The sequence below is a fragment of the Rhinopithecus bieti genome, unplaced genomic scaffold, assembly GCF_001698545.2.
Source record: "Rhinopithecus bieti isolate Rb0 unplaced genomic scaffold, ASM169854v2 scaffold_51907, whole genome shotgun sequence".
NCBI lineage: Eukaryota > Metazoa > Chordata > Mammalia > Primates > Cercopithecidae > Rhinopithecus > Rhinopithecus bieti.
In genome coordinates, this window is record NW_016820817.1 from 674,598 (window position 1) to 680,872 (window position 6,275).

General features: G+C 42.4%; 1 long non-coding RNA gene across 1 annotated transcript in view; it reads right to left on the minus strand.

Moving 5' to 3' along the window:
* Positions 1–148: 148 nt before the first annotated feature.
* The window catches only part of LOC108520541 (uncharacterized), a 10,917-nt gene continuing 4,790 nt past the window's right edge, over positions 149–6,275 (minus strand). Inside the window, exon 2 of the long non-coding RNA XR_001882932.1 lies at positions 149–1,107. This is a non-coding gene — a long non-coding RNA (uncharacterized LOC108520541). The remainder of the gene's footprint in view (positions 1,108–6,275) is intronic.

Below are 6,275 nucleotides of genomic sequence, written 5' to 3' on the forward strand. Positions count from 1 at the left end.
TGAAGCGTCCTGGGCCTCCCGAGGCCTCTGACTAATAAACAAGCCATGAGCGGTGAGGACACAGTCTCCTTACAGTTTCCATTGCCAACAGCCATCCATTCTTTTTTTCCTTTGTCTTTCTTTTTCCTTTTTTTTAAAAAACAAAACAAAACAAAACACCTTGAATCAAGTTTCTTTGTATATGGAGGTTCCACATCCCTCTTTAGGCAGGGACCAGGCAGGACTTCAGAAAAACCCTCATGAGCACATTGCCAAGATGTTAGACATGAAATTTTACATGTAGTTTGTACAGAAGTCACACTTTTTTGTCCACCTCACAGATGTGAACTTTACTTTGTTTTAAAACTGATCAGTTTTGCCAAGGGGCCAGAATTATTCCTTGTTAGAATTGCTCCAGTTCAAGTCTGCTGCTTTCCTACAATTTTTCAAATTTTATAATGGATTAAATACAATAAACTCTGTTTAAAAAAGACGGTTTGTGTGAAACACACATGTGGGGGTGAGGCTGGATTAAAGTGAAATTTTTTCTTTTTGAAATTGTCCGTGTTGAGCATCAAAAAGAGGCTTGAAAGCTGGGGTCAGTTTTGAAGTCAAAACCTACTAAAGGCTAAGGATGTCATCACCTGTTCTAGACAGTGGTCTTCTGACTCAGCAAATGTTATTTCATGTGCTTTGTTATTCTGCATTGGTTAGCAAGGTAAATCTTCCTTCTTACAGACTCTTTGGTTACACCTATTTCAGTTATCTCTGGCTGCAGAGCAAGCCACACCAAAATTTAATGGCTTAAAACATTTTGTTCGGGCCTGTGATACTGGCCTTCGCTGGGCTGCGTCTGCTCCACGTCTGCTCCACTGCTCCAATCCAGGGGGTCTTATTGGTGTGGGATGTCCTACATGGCTCACCCAGATGGCTGCAAATACTTGGCTGTTGGCCTCTATGTGGCTTGGGCCCCTCTCAACATGGTAACCGGATTCCAAGAAGAAGGCAGAGAAAGCCACAGTTCTCTAAAAGCCTGGGCCCCGGACGGCACAGTACACTTCTTCTGCTTTCTGTTGTTGAACAGCCACATGGCCAGCCCAGACTCAAGGAGGGGGAAATAAGATCCTCCTGTTGGGGAAAGTAACAAAGCATTTGTGACCACCTTCAATCTACCATAATACCTGTCCAAAGCATCTTATAAGTAGGGCATTATGGTTTTGCAAAAAGTAGGGAACATCTCAGAGCCAGAACTATCATTTTATTACTAGCCAGAGAAGTAAAAACCCTGAGATTTCAACAGCACTTTAGAATGAAGTCCTCAGCTTTTCCAAGGTATTAGTGACCCTGATTCTTCTATCAGGCCTACACCCACCTTTCTTCCCTCCTCTTCCTCATTCCAGACACTCAAAATAGATCTGGCATGCTGGTAAGATTGACAGGTAAACGAGAATGTGTTTCTGGTGCAGAGATATTCCTGTGGTGATGGGTTATTTCCATCCTGAACTTACTTTCTTTTTTTAAATTAAAAAGTGTATGCCTGAGGACACTAGTAATGAAAATATCTCTGGCTTCTGAAACTAAAAGTGAGCTGTTAATGGCTCCTATCACTGCCTGAAACACAGGCGGCCCAAACGCTGAATTACTTTAATGATGGCTAGCCAGGCTTCCACATTGCTGCATAATTTCGCTATTTGAGACTAATACACCACTCTCTCAGATGGGGACAGACAGGGCTGCTCCCACCAGCTGCTCAGTCATCCACGTCCTACTGAAAGGAGAATAAAATTGCTGTATGATTTACTAGCAATCCATTCTCGTTAGGCAGAATTTCCTCAAATCAATAATGCAAGGGCCTCACTTTGGGACTCTGCTGGTTATTGTCATCAGTTAATGTTTACCCAGCACTGCTTATGTGCAGTTAGCATTGTCCCAACCAAATACTGCACAGAATGGTGTACACTGGCTACTGGCATCCACTTTGTTCTTTTCTAAGTTCTTCGGTCCATTTATATGACTGCATCCCAGTTGCACATTGTTTCTACAAAAACTCTGATCCAGTTCAATGGAGCAAACATTTCACTTGTAATGTTCACCTTTTTAGGTCTTGAAACATGTAGATTCCCAGATACCAAAATACTTTAGGAAAGAGCAGGTCAATCAAAATGTCAAAATATAATTGAATCATCTTTTTTCTTTTCTTTTCTTTTTTCATTTTTCTTTTTTTTTTTCTTTTGAGATAGGGTCTCACTCTGTCACCTAGGCTGGAGTGCAGTCACAATCTTGGCTCGCTGCAACCTCCACCTCTGGGTTCAAGTGATTCTCCCACCTCAGCCTCCCAAGTAGCTGGGACTACAGGCATGTGTCACCACACCCAGCTAATTTTTTTTTTTTTTGATAGAGATGGGTTTTGCCATGTTGGCTGGGCTGGTCTTGAACTCCTGAACTCAAGTGATTCACCCCCGTCAGCCTCCCAAAGTGCTGGGATTACAGGTGTGAATGAATCACAATCTTATTTTTCACTACTGTTTATTGTTCAATATAAAGTTCATGTTCAAACTTCACCAGTGTCCCCAAAAGGATCTTAATAGCTGTGCTTTGCACCTAGAGGATCTGATCAAGGATTACACATTGCATTTATTAATAATACCCCCCACCCCTTGCTTTTCTTTGGGGGGATCTTTCCATGACATCCGACTTATTGGAAGAGTCTAGGTCAACTGTTTTGTAGATTGTTGCACGATTTGGATTTGTCTGATTTGTCCCTCATTGGTAGAGTCAGGTTTGTTTGGTTTCGAGACTACTACATAGGTGATAACATGTCCTCAGTGCATCATATCACAAGACTCAGTTTGGCCCATATTATTAATGGCAGTTTTGGCCTCTTGGCTGAAGTAACATTCACCAAATTACCCAGTGTAAAGGTAGCTTTTTCTTTTTGAAATTAATGATTACCTATGGGATGATGCTATGAGACTATAAATATCCTGTATCTCAACACACTCTCACCAAATGGTTTTAACATCCATTGGCAATCCTTTCCTGAATCCATCATTACCTTGGTAGCGCTAAAAGTTTGCTTTTTAAAAAGCCACTGTTGGCAGTGCCTGGTGGCTAACGCCTGTAATCCCAGCACTTTGGGAGGCCAAGGTGGGTGGATCATGAGGTCAAGAGATTGAGACCATCCTGGCCAACGTGGTGAAACCCCATCTCTACTAAAAATACACAAATTAGCTGGACGTGGTGGCGCATGCCTGTAGTCCCAGCTACTCCAGAGGCTGAGGCAGGAGAATCACTTGAACCCAGGAGGCGGAGGTTGCAGTGAGCTGAGATCGTGCCACTATACTCCAGCCCAGGCGACAGAGCAAGACTGTCTCAAAAAAAGCCACTGTTGCCTGAATCTTTGATAGCTGGAATAATCTTTTTTTTTTTTTTTTTTTTTTTGCAAAACCAAAAAATCTTTAGAGCAGACAAGCTACACTATTTGACCTGCTCTTTTCTAAGAAGTATTTTAGAAAACTAGAATAAGGCAAGCCACTTATAAACTGGTTCCAAATATTAGATGAGTTTCTCCATAATAGTAATAGTCATCCGTTTAGTGTTTGCTGTGTGCCAGACCTGTACTGAGCACTTTACCTGTTAACTCATTCAATCCGTTGACCACACTGGAGGTTGTATTATCCATCCCTATTTCTTGGGTAAAGTAACTAAGACCCTAAGACATCAAATAAAGGATATGATTAAGGCTAATGTTTGATTAAGTTTTATAAGGAGGACCCAAAACAACTATTTAAGAAAAAGTAAGTTTTTATGTGCAATAGGAGGAAGCAGTAGATTATTAATTAATAGCATTTTCTCCTTATAAAGGAAATGTACTCCGGTAGTTAAGTATTTTGACCATCTTCTTCAGTATGTTGGGTACTTGGCTTTGCTGATACTAGGGTGACCATGACATGGTTTCTGCTGTGGGTTTCTGGGGAGTGAGAGGAGCAGGGCTCTCTGCACATCTAGCGGTGAATTAAGGTATGTGCATATCTAACTACTACAGTCCAAGGCACAATGGGATATGTGTCATTTCATATTTACAAACCAAGGATTCTAGAAATGCCCGATCATATGGGATCATATCTAGTCGGGGATATTAGAAAAACCATCCTTGTGGAGGTGGCGCTTGAAAGATGGGTAGGCTTTGCAAGGAAGGAGTATTTGGGGGTGGGGCAGAGGCTCTGAGCTGGAGGAGCACAAGGCAGGGTGAGCACAAGGCAGGGTCAGCACATGGTATGAGACGAGGGAAGCATGGGCTAGAAAAGGAAGGTGGAATTGGATTTTGGGAGTGTGAGAGGGGAGCTGCTCTTGACTGCCAGACAAGGATTTGGACTTTATTTAGAAACCATTGGAGAATCACAGAAGGTGGGCAGATACTCATTTAGGGAGTCTGTAGGCTTGACTGTCCGGGAACAGTCTGTTGATGGGAGGGGCAGTTAAGTGGCTGTTTTCCCCATTCATCCATTCATGATCTACAAAGTAGGCTAAGAGCTGATGACATAAAGATGTATGAGAAAATAAGACATCACCTTTAGAGTTGGGGCGGCAAACTCAGATGTCTCCAAGGGCAGGGCAAGTTACATGAATCAGTAAGAGATAGCCGAACTGGAGTATTCAAAGGAGCAGCCCCTACTCAACCCCAGCAGGTTGCAGCTATAGGAGAACAGCGTCCTTGTACTTAAACATCTCATTTTTCTAGAAAACCTGGGAATCCAGACTTTTGTGTGAAATCTCTAGATGTGTAAATATTGGAGCTAACTCATTTTTTTTTTCAAATGTACAGCCCAAACAAGACATCTGCAAACTAGGAGTTTGTAACTCTGAGAGTTATGAAATAAAACAATTTTAGACACTCTAGAAAAATTCCATTTGGGTGGGATTGCATGTGAGATCACAAAAACTAAGTTGATCGAGGACATACTTTATAAAAAATCAAAATTTGATGCAAATTTTTAGTTTGATTTGATAATATAATCTGATTACAAAAACAACACTTATTCACATATACATACACCAGGTCTGAATCATACTTTGACCTCAACTCTTTCTCCCTTTCCAACCCATGCAAAAAATGAGCTTGCTGGCGTTGGCAGCTGCAGTGTTCTCCACTGCAAGACACTAGACAAATGTCACTGCAGTAACTATTAGTAAGAATCTACTGGTAGGAATTACTAATAACATTTGTGACTGACTAATATTCATATATAGGACTAAAACCCTGAGAATATGCATTGTGTCTGATTTTGTCACTGTCGGGCAGCTTTTTTCCATCAGAGTTGATCACGGGTTCTATCAGTGATTTCCAAACTTCCCTGTTCTTAAGACACACAAAAGGCATTTTTTTTAAGTTATAATTCCAGCCCACCACCACCCCTCTACCCAATCTCCCCACAGATTTCTGAATTTCACTTTTTTTTTTTTTTGAGATGGAATCTCGCTCTGTCACCCAGGCTGGAGTGCAATAGCGTGATCTCAGCTCACTGCAACCTCCGCCGCCTGGGTTCAAGTGATTCTCTTGCATCAGCCTCCTGAGTAGCTGGGATTACAAGCACATGCCACAATGCCCAGCTAGTTTTTTTTATTTTTAGTAGCGTTTTTGCCATGTTGGCCAGGCTGCTCTCGAACTCCTGACCTCAAATGATCTGCCCACCACAGCCTCCCAAAGTGCTGGGATTATAGGCGTGAGCCAGCATGCCTGGCCTGAATTCCACTTTCTAAGTGAAAAGCCTGGGACTCCATATTTTAATAATGCCCAATCCAGTGACTCTTCAGACAAGTATTAAAAACACTGGGTAACATCATTGTGCCCCCCAGCATAGCCTCGGAACAGTAAATAAGGATCTTCTGAGTGTGCTTTTGTGATGTGCCTTTTTATGATTTCACTGATGGAAACAATAGTTGGCATCTCCTATTCTTTTGAAGCTCAGATTGAATACTTCCAAAGGAGTTAATGGAGGAGGTAGGGGATGTGTGTTGGGGGCATTGCAGGGAAATCCTTAAGTGGCATTTAATCCAAGGGCCTTCATCCTTTCCTAATTAGGCAGAAAACTGCCCAATCCAGTGGAAATAGCCCACCAACTACAGAATTCTTACACCTCCTCTTAAAAAGCTGTCAGAGGCCCAGCGCGAGCGACACAGAAGACCGGTGATTTCTGCATTTTCAACTGAGGTACTGGGGTCATCTCACTAGGGAGTGCCGGACAATCGGTGCTGGTCAGCTGCTGCAGCCTGACCAGCGAGAGCTGAAGCAGGGC